This window comes from Lygodium microphyllum, chromosome 2 (assembly GCF_053477565.2).
Source record: "Lygodium microphyllum isolate KBCC chromosome 2, Lygodium_microphyllum_v1.1.10, whole genome shotgun sequence".
NCBI lineage: Eukaryota > Viridiplantae > Streptophyta > Polypodiopsida > Schizaeales > Lygodiaceae > Lygodium > Lygodium microphyllum.
Window position 1 is genome coordinate 69,680,438 of NC_141136.1, and position 20,841 is coordinate 69,701,278.

Below are 20,841 nucleotides of genomic sequence, written 5' to 3' on the forward strand. Positions count from 1 at the left end.
ATAGCAAGGGCCAAATGGGCCACACATACTATCTGTTGAGAAATAGACAAATAATGTATGCTCCAAGAAGAGCTGTCCTGAATCCCATATGCACAGTGAGGAGAGTGGAACAACTCAAAGTCTAAAAAGCATTGTACTTGACTATGAAATGAATACAATGTCATGATGCTTTGTACTTTTAGTTAAGTGTCTTGTCATTTTCAATTCTACACAAGATTATGTTTATGAGTCCAAGCTATATCTTGGAACCTAATTCACTTGTGCAACAGTTTGTCTCTACGTGTCCATGTCATTATGAGTTTGGTCTTTATCTTTCATCGACCATAGCTTGTGTCATGCTCTAGATCCGCATCTTCTAACATGGTATCAGATCCCAGTTGGGCATGTCTTAGATCATCTCCATATCTTCCTAGCTCAGGTTGAGTGTTGGATCTCATCCCCAACTTCATTTGCAATTCTACCTTCAATAAAGCTTCCATGGCAGCCATAGCCAACAATACCCTATCAGATTGAAGCTTTTATATCTCTCTCCACAGGTCAAATTTCTCTAGACTTCCTTCTAGAGAAGTTCTTTCCTGCTTCCAGAGCTCCTCCCTTGCACCTCAATCATTGACATTGGGTTACTATTGCCTTAGCATTGCCTGTTTTTAAAGTTGCTGCCATATCTGTGTCTGTGGACAGCAGCATCCACCTGACTTGGAGGAGTTGTCTCTTCACATAGAGGCCATATCTCTCCAAGGTCTCTTCTAGGAAAACCTTTGTGAACTATAGGTGCTTCTATTTGGCACATGACAGTCAGACATTGGCCCCCCAACCACTCAGCATTGCGAAAATTGGATGATGATGTCTGATCTGCGGTTGGTTCCATTCGAGCCATCTATTCTCCTTCCATGCAACATGATTTCCACCTAGATCATAAGGCTTTTGTAGAGCTTGAAGAGAGCTACATTTCCATAAAAAACTTTTGGAAATGATCCACTGTAGCTCATGAAATCAATAAAAAACCAGACTTGTGTCTAAACCCTAATCCAGGAAGCCATAGCCAAAGCTTCAAAATTTAACAATCTTCACAGGTTCTTCTCACTGAAGTCATCAACAGTGATTTTAATCACTAAGAAATACTCTATGAAGTTCATTATTATTCTGGAAGTGCCCGAGCAAGCTCAGAAGCCATTCCAGGAAGTTTGTGAGAGAAAGCAGATCAAGTATCGACTAGTATCCATTAACACTCAACTAGTGACAATTTGACACTAATTCTCTTGTGTCTCTTGACACATTAAAATACAAACATTTGATGGTTAATTGAAGTTTAGCAACATGGCAGAGCTTGAGCAAATAGCTAAATTCAATGGTGAAGGATTTCATGCATGGAAGGAGAAGACCATGTATCACTTGATACGAAAGGACTTGTGGGACTTGTTTGAAGATGATGCAGATAGCAAGGGGGAAGATGATGAAGACGGGTTCATTGAAGAAGACCAGTTCAAAACCAAAGAATGGAAGAAAATGAATAACAAGGCACTAGGCATCATTGCATGGGGACTAAGTGGTGATGTACTACATCATATATATGGCATTAGAAATGCTAGAACCGCTTGGGAGGAACTTGGCAGAATATTTGGTACCCATGCAAAGAATTCAAAGGTAAAACTCCTCATGTAGTTTTATAAACTAGATATCAAAGACAGTGCTTCTATGACCATGCACATTAACAAGTTCAAGAGCCTAAAAACCCAGCTTGCAACTCTTAAGAAGAATATTGATGAAGATGAAGCAATAGCCGTATTGCTTGCAAGTGTAAACAAGGATCCATATGAGAACCTTGTGTCCACTCTAAGTAATGTTCCGAGTCTCTCATTCAAAGATATTGACACTACTTGATGGAGAAAGAAAATTTAAAAGAAAAAATGTAAAAGAGACCAGCTCAAGGGAAAACCTCTTATACACTAGAGGAGCTACTGGACCCAAGGGAAGAGGTTGAGGATTCAACACCGACAACATGAGTTGGATGACATGTCAATATTGTGGTAAAACCGGCCATATTGTCAGTGAATGCTTCCACAGGAAAAGAGAACAGTAGATGTAGAATGACCATCACCAAAGTCAATTTATGAATGAAGAAGAAGAAAAAGATACTTCCGATACCATCAACAACTCTGACAAGTTTTTCTAAGGAATTTGTTCCCTTAGTGGATTTGATTGTAAAACCCTTGCCAAAGATGTAAAATCTCAAGCTTTAACTTGACTAGGTTGCCTATGAGCTAGTCTTCTGGGCCATGTTATCATGTAGGGGGGCAAAAGCCACCAAGTGTAGGGACTCATCATTTGAGGGGGGTGTTGAGAAATAGACAAATGATGTTTGCTCCAAGAAGAGCTGTTCGAAATCCCATATACACAGTGAGGAGAGTGGAACAACTCAAAGTCTATAAAGCATTGTACTTGACTATGAAATGAATACAATGTCATGATGCTTTGTACTTTCAGTTAAGTGTCTTGTCATTGTCAATTCTACACAAGATTGTGTTTATGAGTCCAAGCTAATCTATATTGGAACCTAATTCACTTGTGTAACAGTTTGTCTCTACTTGTCCATGTCATTATGAGTTTGGTCTTTATCTTTCATCCACCATAGCTTGTGTCATGCTCTAGATCTGCATCTTCTAACACTATCTTTGCTTCTAAAGGCAAGCTTGTGGCATTGTTCCTAAGGATTAGAAAAGCACATCATGGACATCTATAGCAAGTGCACGGAGAAAGCATTGCGGGTGGAGGAGAGAAGGTGCATGGCATCAACATTTCTATGTGAGACAACTTGCACCTCATGGGAGCAACCATGAGCACTTCAATAGGGGGCACCACCCCACATGACTTGGAGGTCTTGAGAGCATTGAACTTGGGGAGTATGCCTGACACTTGACCACTCAATAGGACACTTCCTAGCTCAATACATTCCTCCTCTCATTATTATTGCAATGGTCGCTGTTGGTTCCTCCCTTGACCCCTTACTTTGCTCATGAACATTCTCATTGCCCCTTCCCATCCTAACCTCCACTCCCTTACTTTTCTCATAAACGTCCTTAAATCTAGGGGCTCTCTCTCAAGGTATGCAAGGTGTGGCATGTTACCCCTAGAAGTCTAAAGCTTGTGCTAGACCATAAGAACATGTGTATCCTCTCATTCCCCATGGATATTGACCTTGATATCAGGTTGGTAAGTCGGTGAAGTGAAGATCAAGAGTGACAAAAAAATTCCAAGAGAATATTCAAAAGGATAGCACATTGGATGGAAAAGTTATTTAGGAGGCCATTGTGTTGTGCAATGAGTTGCATGTGTTCTTATTAGCACAAAAGGGAGTAAATATATAGGTATTAATTAGTCCATTAGAACAAAAGTGAGTAAAGATATAGATGTTAATTAGTCCATATCAATTTTAGAGTTTCCACATTGCACATGTGATGGTTTTCAAAAGAAAGAAAGCAAGCATCAAGTTTATGTCCCCTGCGAAGCATATGTATAACATATTCTTAAATGTTCTAGGCTTGGAACCCTTGTCAATGAGTTCATTCATAAAGATGATTTGGAAAAAGTTGAATTGTTTCAACCTTTGGGAGGATGAATGATCAATGTGCTTGCTTAGAGAGACATGAGGTGCAATAGTTATAGTTATATGTTGTAGTGAATTTTTGAGTGCACAAGATTTCGATGCTTCTAACTACTTGGAGAAAATTATGGTGGTGCAACACTAAACTTGCTTAGATAGATGTGTAATGGTATGAAGCTATGTTGCTATGATTTTTCTCCTTTGTATCTACTACATTTTGGTGTGAAGATAATTTTAATATCAAATCTAGGGTATACTTCTCATTCATGATGTATCATCTATGCATTATTTTTGATTGATCAACCCTTAAATAATGCTCCCTATTCATGAAGTTGTTATTGTGGCATTCAAGCAATCTTTCCTTGAACTAACCTTTTGTAGTCATTAAGGCATTGTGTATGTGTTGCTCAAACTATGGGAGTGAATGTGATGTCTTTCTCAAAGTATGAGAGTGGATGCGATCTTGTACTAATGGAGGGATTGTGAAATTGTACTAGAGGTAGTGATTTGCCACAAGTTGCTTAGTTTTTATTTTGTGCTTGGAATGCTTGCTTGAAAAAAGGGATTCCTCTGATAATTACTTCGATGGTTGGGTGAACTTGGGGAACTTTAGTATTGGGGTAGTAGTGACAACTTGAGCTTATCAAAGCTCTCCTGATGTTTAATTACCCATTTGATCATAATCCCCTTCCTCAAGAGATTAGTTAGGGATGTTGCTATGTGGGAATAATCCTTGATGAAGATTCCATGCCACCCTATTAGTCATAAAAACCATTTGATTTTCTTAAATTATTTAGCTATTGACTAGTGTAGGATGTCTTTCACCTTTGTAGATCTATCAAGATCCCATTGGTAGAGATGATGTGTAGGCATTCAAATTTTTTGGTGAAGAATATACATTTTCTCTTCTTCACATAGGGTTGGTTTTCACAAAGAGTTTGTAATGGAAACCTTAGAAAAATTTCACAAGAATTTAATTATTTTAAGTATACTAATGCATCATAAAAAAATACTAGCACAAAATCATCTAGGTATGGTCAAAATATATCTTGCACTAGATGATTAAATGCTGGAGGGCATTAAGTCAATCCAAATGGCATGATAAGAATTCGTCATGACCATGTATAGTGTTGAAGGAAATCTTTAGAATATCTTGTTCCTTGATTTTGATTTGGTAAAATATCCAAATTCCAAATCTATCTTTGAAAATACCTTTGCTCTGTATAGTTGGTCTAGTAGTTCATCTTGGTTACAGGATACTCTTGATTGTTGATTTAGTCCTTTGAATTTAATGTAGAGTCTGAGAGATTCATCTTTCTTGTTTGGAGAAGAATAGGTTTGCCCAAGGTCAATATCTTGGGTGAATGGATTGTCATTCAATTTATTGTCTCAGCTATTCCTTTAGATCAATGACTTTAGGTATAAACATCTTATGTAGTTGTTTGGGTATAGATTTATCTTGAAGAGGTAGTTCTATCTCATGGTCAACTTCTTAGTTTGGAGGAAATTTTGTTCTTTTGGAAATACATCTTCAAAGTCATTGATTCAGGAAGGTAATGTATTTGAAGATGTATTTCCAAATCATAGGGCCTTAGAAGTAATTTGTCATATACATTGGTTTCCCTTTTCTCAATCCTTTCTAGAGTTGGCTTGCCTTGGCTAGTTGGAATATGATTCTCCCATCTTTTTTATATGTCTTCATGATGTTCCCTTCTAAATTGTGGAAGATCACCTCCTCTTCGGCACATAAAATGGAAGCTTTATTCTTCTTAAGCCAACCCATTCCCAATATACATCTATATAATCCCAAATATAGAATTTGAAGCTCATGTTCACTTATTTGGTTGTCTAGTCATCAAATTGTATTTTCCCTACAATTTTAGAAGAGGTAACTTCCTTTCCACCCATCAATTCTATTACCATTTTCTTCCTTCACATGGGTTCTATGTATTTTTGTGAGAAAAGAGTGAGTACTTCCACAATCAATAGCTCAAATTGAATGATATAGCATTGGAGATCCACTCCTTTATTCTTAAGAGTAGCATGTATGGACCTTCTTTCAATTTCTTTACCTAGGGTGCATTCTTCAGATTGATCAATCATTCTATTTTCTCAAGTTTGGCCGCTCTTCTACCTCCACAACTGTTGTTGTACTATTTCCATGGCCTTTTTTGACTGTTGGATTAGGATTCTATGGATGATTTGGGTAATAGTAATCCTTTAGATGTCTAGTCCTTCCACATTGGTAGCATTGCCTATCGCCTAACCCATTTGGCCCTTGAGGAATGGTATAAGCTCAAACATTTCCTCTAGTAGTGACCATATTGGCACCATTGTTTAGATAGTTCCTTTTATTATTGTTGTTCATATGATGCTTCCTTTTACCGTTCCAAGTGGTTTCTTTGGCAATTGATTTTTCTTGCATTAGGACATCCTCAAGGTTTGCCTATCTCATTAATTCAAGATAATTATGTAGAGATAGATTTAACCCTTGTCAGAACCCTGTAATCTACTGAGCTACTATCATTGGTAGTGCAAGTCAAACATTAGGATTCAATTCCCCAATGATTTAAGATCTCTCTCTTACACAACTTGTAATGAAAGATTATTGTAATATTTATTATGAAAAACATATTATAGTTATTAGAATCATGGACTTCGTGCAATGGCTTGGTTACAAAAATAGGGTGTTTCTCAGTTACTTCTAAGGCCCTTTGATTGTAGGAAAAGGAGGATAACCTCTAATAATATATCCATTCTAGGCAAGTCTCTCATATGTTCATTACTTTGAACATCATGAACTTTTTATAGATTGTAGGAAAAGGAGGATATCCTCTAATAGTATATCAATTCTAGGCAAGTCTCTCATATGTTCATTACTTTGAAGACCATGAAATTTTTATAAGCATGATCATCCCTTTAGAAGATCATAGCACATCCATAAGAAAATAGTTTATCTCATTAATATATTTTATTACAAAGTAAGGTGAATTAGCATTAGTATTTAGAAATTGACAACACTTTGGGAGATCAAGAGAATCAGGGAGCTCATAATCCTTAGATCTTACTCTCCTAATAAGAGCAATCCTATTAGGTGATATAGCTTTGGTATATTGCTTATATACCCATTTATTTGTCCTTAAAAACTTCTCATCCATGAACTTCACCTTATCTTTTTGAAGAGTATCATACATATAAAGCCTAATTACTTTAAGTTCCTCAAGCTACTTTAAGAATTTAAGATGCTTTTCTACATCTTCATAGAAGATCACATCTAGATAAAAGCATGACTTGATTTGTCTCGCCATGCCGGATTCCAATTATGGACTCCAATTGAATGTGTTTTTTTAAAGATATACATAATATTCTTAGAAAATTCCAACACAATTGATTGATAAGCATTACATACGTGATTCCAAAAATCAATCACATAAAGTGTATTTTATCACTCATTTGTCAAAAAAACTCAACTAATAAGCATTGGCACCATACTCATATTTTTCTCCCATAACAACAAAGCTTCTATTTATTTATGTGATACTAATTATTTTCGTACTTGATCTACATGAGCCAATGGCCACTTTTCCGATCGAAGTAAATGCCTTCACAATAGCATTTCATGGATTCTATTATCATGTTAAGTCATTAGGATCTACAACCTCATATCTTGGTGGTTTCTCTTAAGCATGATGGATAACATACTATAATAGGCTCTTGGGGGACACCAATGTCTAGTTCCAAATATAGGCCTTATTGGTACTTAGCTACTCTTTCACATGGTACTATTTAAAATACTTGTTGATAAATCTGTGATATTTTGGGTGTACTAGTTCATTGCATAATACTTGGCTTCATGTTTTGTATGTGTATGCGTGTGCGTGTGCATGTGCATTCATGCATGCATACATGTGTGTATGCACATGCGATGTGCATCTTAGGTGACATGGTTGGCTTCTTCATGGTATCTAGTGGTTTCAAATTGTCACAAGTCACATGGTGGGGGGACTTTCTTGAGTTGTAAACACATATCATACACACAAGAGAAAGCTCACTCAAGAACACAAGAAGAGAGATGGAGGCCAAAACGTTTTCTTACCGGTTTCTTCTTCTTCTTCCATACACTATACAATGCACACAAAGTATAGATAAGATACAACATAAAGAAAAGTGCCTACTAAGTCAAATAATGTATAACTTATTGCACTAATTTATTGGCACTATAACTATGCCAATTGTAGATAGGTGCAACAAACTAAATATAATAAGTGATAAGTTAGTAGTCATGTGAGGATCATAATGACCACTTGTCAAGATTGTGGGAGAGAAGAAGGGAGTCTCACTTGTAGCTTTCTTGCTTGCACAATGGGGGAATACACACACAGGTGGAGGCTGAAAATAATTTTCCTCTTCTTAGTTGTGTAAGCCAAAAGAACTCAAGTACAAAAGAAATAGAAGAACCCTATATGTGGGTCTCAAACCAAACTCAACTAATTAAGGTGGTATACTAATTGAGCCACGAACTAGAGTAGATAAGGATAGCTATCATTTAGCTATTATTCATGGGCGGTGTACCAACCGCATCTCCAGCTAACAAGTCGGTGACATAAATGCACAATGGTCACCCTGGCATATCACGAGTGGAGCTCGATATCTCAATACTCCCCCTCGAGCTCAACCCCACTTCCTGCACACCAAGCAAATCTCTGAACTTGCGCACCTTCTCTACGCCCAATGCCTTCGTAAATATGTCAGCTACCTGATCCTCTGTGCTGACATAAACTAGATCAATAAGACCTAGTAAAACCCTCTCCCGCAAATAGTGATAATGCACCTCAATGTGCTTTGTTCTAGCATAATAGACTGGGTTATTTGCCAAGTGTATACTGCTCATTTTGTCACAATAAATGACAACTGGCCCATCTGTAGGCTGATGCATATCATAAAGTAGCTTATGCAACCAAGCTACCTCACGTGCAGCCATTGCTGCGCCCTTGTACTCAGCCTCTGTGCTCGACAAGGCAACTGTAGGTTGTTTCTTGTTGCTCCAAGTGACTGCAGCACTCCCAAAAGAGAACACATATCCACTGGTAGATCGTCTATCAGAAATACTACCAGCCCAATCAGCATCAGTGTATCCATGCAACTGTATCTGAATCCGAGTCTCATAAAGTAGTCCATACTGCAATGTGGACTTCACATACCTGAGTATGTGTCTAGCCACATCCAAATGCAGTTTCCTTGGATCCTCCATAAAATGACTTACCAATCCAACAGCATAGCTCAAATCTGGCCTGGTAATAGTCATATAAATCAAACTTTCTACTATGCGTCTGTACATAGTAGGGTTTTCGAGAAGCTCACCTGCGTCTGCGCTCAGCTTCACATTCTGCTCCAAAGGAACTGAAATAGGCTTACAGCTTGTCATCCCATATTTGGATAGCATGTCCAATCCATACTGCCTTTGCAAGAGCCGTATCCCACCTGGTGATCTAATCACCTCAATGCCCAGGAAATAATGCAGCTCTCCCAAATCCTTCATCTCAAACTTCTGCTTCAATAGCATTTTCACATGAAGGATATCTTCATCACTATCACCTGTCATAATCAAATCATCAACATAAATGACAAGTAGCATAATACCTTTCTCTGTTTTTCTCACATAAATTGAAAAATCTGCCTTAGAAATCTGAAAGCCAATAGTGACAAGATACTGTCCTATCTTGTCAGACCATGCTCTAGGTGCTTGCTTCAAGCCATACAAGGCTTTTTTCAACCTACAAATAAACTCAGGATGAACAGCATGCACATAACCTGGTGGCTGCTCCATATATACCTCTTCTTGCAAATCACCATGCAAGAAAGCATTCTTTACATCCATCTGATGTAAAGACCATTCCTTTGATGCAGCCATAGCAATGAATGCTCTTATGGTTGCCATCCTTGCAACCAGACTGAATGTTTTTTCATAATCAATGCCATATTTTTGTGCATACCCCTTGACTACTAATCTTGCCTTGTATATGTTCACAGAACCATCTGCATTGTGCTTCACCTTATAAACCCACTTACAACCAATTGCATTCTTATCTTTAGGCAAAGGTACCAATTCCCATGTAGCATTTGCTTCCAAGGCATCCCTTTCTTCATCCATGGCTTTCTCCCATTTCTCTTTTCCCATGGCTTGCTCAAAAGTGCAAAGTAGGTTCACTCCCAGGTGCTCTCAAAACATCCCTGATCTTCCTTACTCCAGGTATAACAATAGAAGGAATACCCAACTCATCATCAATGCTCTGTTCTGAGCCACTGGATTCACCATCCACATAAGAGTGACCTGCATTCACATCAAACATGGGCTGATCTGCCTTCTCTTTTCCTTTTCATGATACCTGCATACCACTATTTGCATTGCTTTGAGAAGATTCTCTTGATCTCAATCTGCCTGTCCATGGCGAAGAATGTGAACCACTACTAGAGGACGTCCATGTCCACTAATATCTTGTGACTGCTGCTGTGAATTCTATGCAGCATTACCATTTTGTGCATTCACATTATCAATCACATTTACTGGTTTATACCAGCTACTCATCTCATCAAAAACAATATCTCTGCTCACTGTAAACTTACGAGTAGAAGGGTTATAGCATCTATACCCTTTTTGCTGCAGAGAGTAACCAATAAAGATGCACTTCTTAGCTTTTGGATCCAACTTGGATCTCAACTCATCTGGCACATGAACATAGGCAATGCAACAAAAAATTTTCAAATGAGAAATATCTGGTTTCCTACCAGTATACCTCTCCTCTGGAGTCATGCCATGTATTGCTGCAGTGGGAGTCTTGTTCATTATGTAGACTGCTGTAGCAACTGCCTCAGCCCAGTAAAAATCTGGCAAGTCTTTTTTGTTGAGCATGGCACGAGATACCTCTCCAATATGCCTGTTTTTTCTTCTTGCAATTCCATTTTGTTGTGGGGTATGACTGCATGAATATTGCTGCTTTATGCCATGCTCCTGCAGGAACCTTGCAAACTCATTTGAGAGGTACTCTCCCCCTCCATCTGACCTTAGGTATTTTATTTGCAGGCCTGCTTCTTTTTCAACCATAGCTTTAAGAGTTTTGAAATGCCCAAAAACTTCACTTTTCTTTTTCATAAAATACACCCAAACTTTTCTGCTATAGTCATCAATAAAAGTGACAAAATAATGACAGCCTCCAAGAGATGCAGCTTTAGTAGTCCACACATCAGAGTGGATTAATTCCAATGGCTTCTTACTCTCTTGAACATGTCTAGGAAATGGTTTCCTTGCCTGTTTTCCAAATTGACAGGCTTCACATACCTTATGCATTTCTGCAACCTTGAATTTAGGCAATCCTGCAACAATATTTTGGGCTTGCATTGATTTAAGTCGCTGTACATTAACATGACCAATGCGTTTATGCTAGATATCAATATCTGCAACTACATCGGTCCCATGTGCAAATAGTGCTGCACTCAATTTAGGCATGTTTGCATCCAACGTAAACATTCTGCCCTTCTTCTTTCCTTTTGCTATCAAGCGACCTTTATTTTTCATATCCTCAACAAAGCATCCATGAGAATTAAATTTGACCTGCAAGCCCTGCTCAACCATTTGACCAACAAAAACCAGGTTCTTGGTGATATTCGGGACATGGAATACATCCGAATGGTATTTCTTTTTCCCATCCTGCATAGACAAAGGAAATTTTCCAATCTGCAAAATAGGATGTGCAGTATCATCACCAGTCTCCACAAATCCTGGTTTTTCCGTTTTCCTTACATCTTGCATCCATTCTACATGGCTTGTCATGTGGTTTGATGCACCTGAGTCAACATACCACACATCGTTTTTTTCTTCTGCACTTGTCACAGAATTGGTCATGTGCTGCACCATAAACAAATGCTCATTTCTGTCATCACCCTGTCTACTAGAAGATGCATAATTCCCTTGTTGCAATTTTCCATTCATGATGTCATTCTGCTTTTTATAGTAATCTTTAGCCATATGACCCATTTTACCACAGTAGTAGCATTCAACATTGCTGTTTGCATTTTGGCCTCCTTGCTATCCACCACGATCTCTTTGGCTCCCCCTGCCTCTAGAGTTACCACATCCTCCTCCATAGGACTGGTTTTCTTGAGTTTGCTGCATATTCTGATTTCTACCATGGCCTCCAGATCGGCCTCCTCTACCTCTCCCTCTACCTCTTCCAGCATTTGAATAGAAGATAGCTTCTTTTGAAGTTCCTCCTGAAGAAGATGCACCACCATTTCTCTGCTCCTCAGAAATTAGAAGAGCAATCAACTCCTCAAAATCAAGAAAATCTTTCACGGGCGGAAATGGATGTTCGGAACTGTGCATAATCCTTTCCTAGACCATTCAAGGTCACAGAAACTAAATCATCATCTTCCACTGGCAACCCAATGGAAGCAAGTGCATCTGCAATCTTCTTCACCTTCATGTGGTAGTTATTGATACTCATACTTTCTCTTTGCACATTGTGCAACTCCTGCTTGAGCTGTATTTTCCTGGCTTTCGTATTTGTGCTATACATTTTTGACAAAGTATCCATGCCTCCTTTGGCGTACTTGTATCCTGAATATGCACCATCATAGAGTCTGAAATGCTGATAGACAGCCAGTACATAACTTTTCTAGCTCTCTCATGCCATCCTTTAAATGCCTGCATTTGTTGTTGATTGGGAACATCAGGAAGAACTGATTCTTCTTCGTTTCCTGTAACGAATTCCCAATATCCTTTTCCCATAAGAAAATTCGTCATTCTAAACTTCCATGCTTGGAAGTTGTTCTTGTCAAGTTTTTCAGTGACAATCTGTGAAAGAGAATCAGATGCCATTACAGAACACTGCAAAAAATTCTGTCACTGCAAAGAACACAGCTTCAGCCTCACAAGGGCAAATCTGCAAAATTGACGAAAGTGGTATTTGACCACACAGTCACTTCCTAGTGACGATTTTGCATCAACAGGCAACAAGGATGATTCTGTAACTCCCAATGTCTCTGCACACAGGCATATGATGCAATTTCTACAGTAACTTTTCACCGACTTGTAGAACAGTGGTCGCACAACATAAAACAGGGCCTTTTCCTGAGTGCGTGCAGAAAACTTCCGCCTCCAAAACAAGCCGTGAAATGGCCTCAAATCAAAAAAATAGAGCAACCAAGGGCTAAAGCCCTTGCTCGCAGCATATACTACCCTCTTGCTATACCGCGAAGGGTGTCTCAATCTGAGACAATGCACTCTTGCACTTCCCGACTATGCTACATGCAGAGACTTGCTCCCAAAACAGAAAAATGAAAGCAACATTGGTCCTCTTACCAGAACATCGCGAACTTGGTTTGCTTTCTTGAGCTCCTTACCACAAACAAGGCTCTGATACCATGTCAAGATTGCGGGAGAGAAGGAAGGAGTCTCACTTGTAGCTTTCTTGCTTGCACAATGGGGGAATACACACATAGGTGGAGGCTGAAAATAGTTTTCCTCTTCTTAGTTGTGTAAGCCAAAAGAACTCAAGTACAAAAGAAATAGAAGAACCCTATATGTGGGTCTCAAACCAAACTCAACTAACTAAGGTGGCATACTAACTGAGCCACAAACTAGAGTAGATAAGGATAGCTGCCATCTAGCTATTATTCATGGGCGGTGTACCAACTGCATCTGCAGCTAACAAGTCGGTGACATAAATGCACAATGGTCACCCTGGCATATCACGAGTGGAGCTCGATATCTCAATACCACTAACATGGTAAGCATAGATATGTGGACCCATCTAACCAGGCGGTCCATCATCATTGAAACCATTACAAATTAGCTTGCATCTATTGGTTTCAAGGTTAAAGATTATGACTTGATTGTAGTCACCTTGAATGGCTTATAAAAGGAGTACAAAGCATTTGACATGTCGATTTTTGTGAGAGCAGATGCCCCTGACTAGGATGAATTACTTGTTAGATATGCTCAATGTCCCACTCTCATAAGGTGCCACCAAGGATCCATGGTGCTCTAAGTTATGAGACTCCCATAATGAGGAGAAGCCATGTGTGAGCATGGACATTGTGTGGGTCTTGACTTGTATGTTAGATGAGGCCTATGTAATCGGATGGAAAAAAGGTGACCTTTGTGGATCTAGACTTTGGGTTAGATAGAGTAGTTATACTGGTAGCAAGTTGAGGCACAATGCATGGAGTTATGGGGTATGGGAGTTAAGAGGGGCCCCTACTTTGGGGTTCAGGGGCCATGGAAGTGGCCCTTGGCATTGGGGCACTTCTTCTTCAAAAAATCCTTGACTTCAGCAATCCCACTATCTCACCTGTAATAATCAAGTCATCCACATAGATGACTATGATGACCAAACCTGCATCTCCCTTTCTCACATAGAGTGATCACCATAAAAAACATAAAAGCCAATATTGAGAAGATACTCTCTGATCTTGTCAGACCATGCTCTAGGTGCTTGCTTGAGCCCATAAAGCGCCTTCTTCAACCTGCACACATACGTGGGATACTCTAAATCTTCATAACCTGCTGGCTGATCCATATACACTTCTTCTTGCAAATCACCATGCAAGAAGGCATTCTTCACATCCATTTGCTGCAACCTCCAACCTTTGGCTACTGCCAAAGCAATCACACATCTGACAGTTGCCATCCTAGCAACTAGACTGAAGGTTTCATCATAATCTATGCCATATGTCTGGGCATAGCCTTTTGCAACCAGCCTAGCTTTGTACCTACTAATAGAACAATCCGCATTGTGCTTAATCTTATAAACCCACTTGCATCCAATAGCTTTCTTTCCCTTCGGCAATGATACTAGATCCCAAGTCTTATTGGCCTCTAATGCAGCCATCTCCTCATCCATTGCTACATCCCAATGAGTATGACCAACAGTATCCTCAAAACAAGTGGGCTCAACATCCTCAACTAGTTTCACCATATAAGCATAATGGTGAGCTGCATAACCTTCAAAACCAAATCTTTTAACATGGTATCTGACCTTGCTAGATCTGCGTACCACCCAATCACTCAATGGAGTCTTTACATTATTATGAGCTCTTTGTACACTTGGTGTCCTCACTGAAGGAATGCCAAGCTCATCATCCAAGATCTCTGAGCCACTGGAGTCTCCATCAAGAACTGCATCAATGCCTTCTGACACTTTATTCTTTCCTTTGTCTTTACCTGTAGTGCTACTAGATGCACCTGAATATGTAGAGCTATTCCTTAGTCTCCCAGACCAAGGACTACCAGATGATGTCTCTGGTCCACTAAGAGTCCGTGATTCTTGCTTTCAGCTTGCACATGAGTGTCATGATCATCATCATCATCTAATGTATCACCACTAGATGCATACCAACTACTTATTTAATCAAAGATGACATCCCTGCTCACTCTAAACTTACATCTGACAAGGTTATAACAACGATACCCTTTCTTCTCTAAAGAATATCCAATAAAGACACATTTTTCTGCCTTTGGATCAAGCTTCTTCCATAGCTCATCTGGCACATGAACGTATGCAACACAGCCAAATACCTTCAAGTGCAATACATCAAGCTTCTTGCCAGTAAAGCATTCTTCAGGAGTCATCCCATGAATTGTAGCTGTGGGAGTTCTCTTCATAATATAAACAGCAGTATGAACAGCCTCAGACAAAAAATGCTTAGGCATATTCTTTTCAGCCCATCAAGGCACGTGCATCTTCTACAATATGCATGTTTTTCCTTTCTGCAACACCATTTTGCTGTGGGGTATACCTGCATGTGAACTATCTCTTTATCCCATGAGACCTCAGAAAATCACTAAACTCATTCGAGAGGTACTCTTCCCCTCCATCTGACCTTAATCACTTTACTTTCAAGCCTGTTTCTCTTTCAACTGCAGCCTTGAAAGTTCTACAGTGCTCAAACGCTTCACTCTTTTCCTTCATAAAATATACCCATAGCTTTCTAGAACAATCATCAATGAATGTGACAAAGTATGAATTGCCTCCAAGAGATACATTTTGTGTAGGCCCCCAAATGTCTGTATGCACAACATCAAGGATATTTTTGCTTACATCTCTGTCATGTGAAAAGGGTTGTCTTGCCTGCTTACCAAACTGACATGCTTCGCATACTTATGAAATTTTGCAACTCTAAATGTAGGCAAACCTGTAACCAACCCTTTGGACTGCATTAATTTCAACCTTTGTACATTTGCATGTCCAATGCGTTTGTGCCAAATTTCAATATCTGCAACAACACCTTTTCCTTTAGCATACATAGCAGCATTCATAGTAGGAATTCAAGCTTCCAGAGTAAACATACGTCCAACTCTACTTCCCTTTGCTACCAGCCTGCACTTGTCATTGAAGTCTTCTACAAAGCAGCCCTTTGCATTAAATCTGACTTGCAGCCTTTGCTCTACCATTTGACCGACTGACACCAAGTTCTTTGTAATAGATGGCACATGTAATACATCTAAAATACTCATTGTCTTACCATCATGCAAAGACAAGGGAACTTTTCTAATGTGTGAAATTGGGTGGCATGAATCATCACCCGTCTGCACATAACCTGCATTTTGCAAATCTTGCATCTCTCCAAACCATTCTGCATGGCTGGTCATATGATTGGATGCACCTGAATCAACATACCAAACATAATCATGTGTTTCCTTTCCTATAACAGCATTCAGCATATGCTGCATAACAAACAGACGTTCATTTTTGTCTTCATTCTGTCGTGAAGATGATGCATAGTTTCCTTGCTGCAACTTACCACTGCGAATATCATCTTTCTTAGCATAACATTGGGCTGCAATATGACCTGTTTTGCCATAGTAGTGACACACAATACCAGAGTTTTTAGAACCTCTGTTCTTCCATCCACCTCTTCCTCTAAATCTCCCCCTGCATATCTCCAAATTGCTGATTCAATCTGTTTTGCTGGTTGTCACTACCACATCCTGTACCACGGCCTCTTGAAGAGAACCTACCATATCCCCTTCCTGAACTGGAGTAGAAAGCTTGAACCTGTTTATCACTTCTTTCAGATGTCTCACTCTACATGTTGATCTTTTCAGTGATCATAAGGGAAACCAACTCATCGAAATCTGAAAATGGATTTCTAACATATACGGAAGTTACAAAAGACTTCCAAGCCTTTTCATTGTTAAGTCCACCCAAGGTAGACGATGCCAAATCATAATCTTCGAGCATTGCATCAATTGTTGCCAATGCCTCTGCAATGCTCCTTACCTTCAGTGTATACTCATTGATAGACATCTTCCCTTTCTTCAATGTATTCAACTCTTGCTTGAGTTGAATCTTTCGTGCCTTTGTATTTACGAAAAACATACTTTCAAGTATGGTCCAAGCTGCATATGAATTCTTTGCATTTCTAATATGTCCCATCATATTATTGTCAATTATTGCAGACAGCCAATACATGACCTTCTTGTCTTTTGCATTCTATTCCTTCCATTCCTTTGTCTCTTCTGTAGTTGGAGGATCACTCACCTCCGGCTTCTTTTCTTCACCCAAAACAAACTCGTAGAGGCCTTTTCCAATAAGGAAGTTTGTGACACGGAACTTCCATTAAGGGTTGTTGTTCTTGTCGAGCTTCTCAATGATGGGGCTTCCACTGTTCTCTGCCATTATCACAAAACTAATACCAAACAGTAAGAAAATCTTCTGCAACCCTCGACCTGTAGTGCACAGTAATACACCAGACAGCCTTTTTCACTGTCTGCTCAACAATACATGCAATCTGCAACCTGTTTGCAAATAAACCTTATGTTTGCTTCCTGCAAACATCTCAAGAATTACAGATTCACAATCTGTAACCTCCGCACCCACTTTCGGTCAAAACAATCGAAATCACAGTGTACCCTGAAACTGCTGTCCGCAACCTTACGGCTCTAAAACGGGGCCTGAAACGGCCTCAGACGCCCAAAATAACTGTGGAAAAGCCCTAAAGGGCCTATTTGCAGGAAAAGCAGCACTCTTCGTGCACACCAAATCTCATTGCAATCTGAGTTTTTTGCTCTGCCCTGCTTCCGATGCCTCCACAGGCACTATTCAAGAAAAAGAGTGGAAGGATGGGAGAGCTTCTTACCTGTGGCTTGCTTGCTCTAACCTTGCTTCTTCTCCTTCACTTCAGCCTTCGAAATCAGCCTCTCTCAGTGGCACGGCTCTGATACCATGTCAAGAATCACGTGGTGGGGGAACTTGCTCAAGATGCTGCGCCGAACATACACAGAATGCACAAGGATAAGCTCACTCAAGAGACAAGAAGAGAGATGGAGGCCAAAACGTTTTCTTGCTGGCTTTTTCTTCTTGTTCCACACACTTTACAATGTACACAAAGTATAGATAAGATACAACATAAAGGAAAGTGGCCTACTAAGTCAAACAATGCATAACCGACTATACTAGTCGACTGGCGCTATACCTATGCTAGTTGTAAATAGGTGTAACAACTTGAATATAATAAGTAATGAGTCAGTGGCCATGTGAGAGTCATAATGACCACCGACGTGCTAAGTGTAGACGTGTGGACCCATCAACCAGGGGGTCCATAATCAATGTTCGCATGTGTTGAGCTTGTCATCTCAACAGACTCCCCTCCCCCCTAAATGATTTTTTTTTGGAAAAAAAGAATTAACCCCCTGGTTACGCCGCTAACTAGTGGACGACGTGAGGGGAGGGAGGCTATCATGTCGACAGAGGTGGAAGGGGGGGCTGCTTCTGCGTGGCAAAGGAGGTGGCAGGAGGGGGGGATTGCTGCATGCTTGGAAGGGCAGGGGGTTGCCGCACTACTTGGAGGTGGCAGGGCGCGCGGGGCAACCACGTGCCAGGAGAAGAGGAGGGAGAGCCTCCATAACAAATCCCCCCCCCCCCCCCCCCCCCCCCCCCCAATTACCTATATAAACCACTAGGGGATGGGAAGGCTAGGAGGGCACGACATGCTACTGCTCGGTAGAGAAGAAGAAAGGAATAAGAAGGAGAGGGAAAGAGAGAGTAGAGAAGAATAAGAAGAAAGGGGGAGAGAGAGGAGAAGAAGAAGAGAAGAAAAAGAAGGAGGGTAAGAGAAGAGAGAAAGAGAGATAGATAGAGAGAGAAGGAAATTGTTTTTTTCTTCCCTCGTTGAAGAAATTGGAGCTCGTCGTCTCTCTTTCCTTTCCCCCCTTGGAGAAAATCCTCGCAGACTAGTCCCTTCCATGAGGAGCCGTCTCTTCCGCAATCTGGGTGCATAGCGGCGAAGCAAAAGCCAAATCATACGATGCCTCCCAAACAAAGTAAGGTCCAAACAAACACGAATCCTACCTCAACCGATGGAGCCATGGGGAAAGGAACCACGTCACTTGGTAATCAGGTGCGTTTCATTCACCCTACCCTGATGGGGGGTCTTAAGGACATAGACCGACTTCATTGGGAATGGAAAACTATTCGGCAAAAGTCTATCATAACTAACCACCATTTAGTTTACATTATTTTATCATATTGGAAATTGTGTAATCATGCATGCAAAAGGAGAAGCTAGGACCTTATTGATTATGCTCGTAATACTTCAGATTATGCCACTAATGTTAGCATGCTTAAAAAATGGGTTGTTGAAACGCTTACGCATATTCGTCAATTAAGCAGAAATCGTACCTTTTTTCTTTGCATCACAAACTTGTGAAATTGGAAAGGTAGAAGTGAGGGTTTGAATCAAGTACATGAAATTCTTGAATTGCTACGATAACATTTAAGTATATTTAGACCATTGCAAGACTAAAACAGATATCCGAATCCTATAAAATTTCAGAGGGAGAGTTCGTTTTTTGCCTTAGTACTGATAACTTCACGTCCTCCACCCCAGGAATATATATATATATATATATATATATATATATATATATATATATATATATATATATATATATATATATATATATAAGTCTCTATTTGTGTTTGGCATAAGCGCATCGAAATGAATTCCCAAAAGCAAAGGTCTGCTTTGCAGCATTGTATTGTCTAGGAAAGCTACGCCTGTAAATTGTGTGGCATCATGATCTGTCTAGTTACGCTGCTAGGGATTCATCTTGAAGATAACTATCAATTGCACTTATGAAATATAAATTTTTTTTAAAGAGCCGTTCAATATAAGTGAACCCTACACATGCAAGGATAGGGTTCAACTCAACTTATTTAGCGTTTCGAAGAAACTAAGCCAATCTGGGGTTACTTCATAGGGGGACGAAACCAAGAGATTCCCTACCCTTCGGAGGATATTGGAAATTACCGCGAAGGCATGAAGGACAATGCTTGGGTCAAGAGAGGGACCCCACCTTAGCAGATGTCTCGAGCACTCACATGCACCTTTGTTTGTGCTTGTAAATTTAGAAACACTATTTCTAAATTTTTTTTAAAAAAATTGTGTAACCCCAAACTCATAAATGAGTATAGTGAATTAGGTGGAACTTTTGGAGGGCACGCCAAACCACCCCCAGTTGGCCACCAACCCTAGCCAAGGGGATTCTAAATAGCCGTGATGTGAATATGGACCGAACCCGCCACGAGAGGTCTCTCCGTGGATTGGTTTGAACGTACGAGGACGCTTGGATGGCAGGGGGGCTCTGGTTGTAAATTCCCTGCCTCCGGGCCCTACTCAAATGATCAACGTGACTTTGAATATATTTTCGAGGGGCCCTTGTTACTAGTGCATGGCAAAAACTTGGTAGAATTAAACTGCATCCTTACGGATTGCGAATATTGTTTCTTTTGAACAATACTTGTAATTTTGATAATTTGTTAATATTAAGTACTTCCAAGAAAATTGTTCAAATTTGTTTTCGTGTCAACGCCATAAGATTACGTGAACGAACCATGTCCCCTAAAAAGGTTTAATTAAGGAAGCTGTTTTTACATGTCACACTTAAAAGTGATAGGACTAATTAAACAACTAAAGTATGCCAAGTGAGGGAAGTGAGAGGGTGGAACCCCCGACGGGTCTGTCCTATGGGAGGGTGGTCCTAGAGAACTGGGAGGCTTCTCACAAGGTTTTACTGACGACCAGCACTTAGAAATCGTTAGGTTAGAACCCCGATTCATGCCATTTTAGGGGACCAGAATGAGACTATGCCCTATGGGCAGAGAGGTGGAGTGCCACATCCCTCTCGTTTCCCATTCTCTTTGAACCAAGTGCGGCATGGGTCTGCTTCGACTAGGTAT